Here is a 1,957-nt window from a genome sequence, read left to right on the forward strand (position 1 = left end):
GAAAAAAAATTAGAGAGCACCAAATGCACATACTTATCAAATCTTCATAAACCAAGGAATTAAGTTCATCTGAGAGAATCAAATTCAGATGAAGAACACAGGACTGAGGCATGTACAGAGGGATTTAGCTGTGTTTTCTTTTTACTAAAGTCTGTTAATATTTTATACAACTGCAGAGTGCTGAATCACTCCAATTTCTACTTTTTTATCTTCTAAATATTATCACAACCTTTCATCTACAATGCATGTGGCATACTAAATTTACCCTCACACTTATGCAAATCATATTTATCTTTTTTCTATATAAATATATATTTATGAGCACATAATTTTGCCCACATTTCCAAGATTATACTCTGTAAATTTATCTGATATCACCTCCCTGAAATGCATTTTTGTAATTTTAGGTCATTAAATTTAAATATTCCAGTGTGTATATTTGGGAAAAATGGGACATTGCAATCACCTACCGATTTTACTAATTATACACTAATATTAAAGGCAAATGTTAATGCCTCCAGAAAATTAATTCTCATTTACCTGCTCATACATGGTGCTTTAGAGAGTCTCAAAACCTACAGTGGTAATTTGACTCAACCTCACCACTGAAGCTTCTAGATTACATTCCAGGTTGAACACTGGTGCTATACTTTCACTGGAAGTGATCTTTTGGTCATGGCTATTGTCCTTTCACTACCTCCTACATGCTTGGAAATATGCAAATTGAATAGAATGTTTAGAATCAGAAGTTTCAACACACTTAGCATAGATCTATGCTCTAACAGGTTACACCTATGCTCTTTAAGCAAAGAATAAGACACTTCACCAAGCCCTACACACACACACACAAATAATAATAATAATAATAATAATAATAATAATAATAATAATAATAATAATAATAATAAAAATAATAATCCTCAGGAATGAAAAGAGTAATCATAAATCGATTTTATAAAATATTTTCGTTAGTTTTACATAAGTTTAATAGAAAACAATGATATAAATGCAATTTCAATTTCTACACTTGTGTCTGATTATTTTAAAGAAAATATAAAATGTTGGCTACAGGGCTGGGTTGTGACTCAGTCATAGATGACCTGCCTAGAACATGTGAGGCACTAGGTTGTATCCTTAGCACCACATAAATAAATAAATAAATAAATAAATAAACAAACAAATAAATAAATTAAATAAATTAAAAAAAAAAAAACTTGGGTGCAGTGCAGTATGCTTGTAATCCCAGTGGCTTGAGAGGCAGAGGCAGGAGGATCACAAGTTGAAAGCCATGCTTAGCAACTTAGTGAGGGTCTAAGAAATTAATCCAACCCTAATTCTACATAAAATTATTCATAAAGGGCTTGAGATGTGGCTTAGTAGCAAATCATTACTGGGTTCAATGTGTGATACCAAAAATTCAATCAATGAATAAATACAAATTAGAGAGAGAGAAAGAAAGAGAGAACATAAAACAACAGAGAAATTAAATAGTAGCACTATTAGTGACACTGACAATGTCAAGGATGTAAACAATTTAAAAGCAGTAGTGGGCAAGTGTATGGAAAACTTATCTAGTTTTATTAACTTCTGCTTTGGACAGTTACTCTTCTGCTCTCCAACATATAAATGGAAAACAAGAGTCCTATTTTAAGATTTGTATGGTAATAAACATGCATTTCTATATAGCTTTTTGTTGACAAGGATGTCCACTTTGTGCAGGATTGAGTTAAGCCCAGATGACAGACTCTGCCAATGTCTGGGGTTGGCACAAGATCATGAGCCACTCACAACTTTGTAGATTCAAACAGCAATTCTTTATTCCCGAACTCACACCGGCCTCTGCAAACACGTTCAGGGGAAATCTCCGTTCTTCCTGCACAATTCACATCCCACTTATCAACTATGGGGTTTGAGGGCCACTTAGCTGTCTCCATCGGTGGGGCTGTTGGTTGAATTA

The sequence above is a fragment of the Ictidomys tridecemlineatus genome, unplaced genomic scaffold (genome assembly GCF_052094955.1).
Source record: "Ictidomys tridecemlineatus isolate mIctTri1 unplaced genomic scaffold, mIctTri1.hap1 Scaffold_39, whole genome shotgun sequence".
Lineage (NCBI taxonomy): Eukaryota > Metazoa > Chordata > Mammalia > Rodentia > Sciuridae > Ictidomys > Ictidomys tridecemlineatus.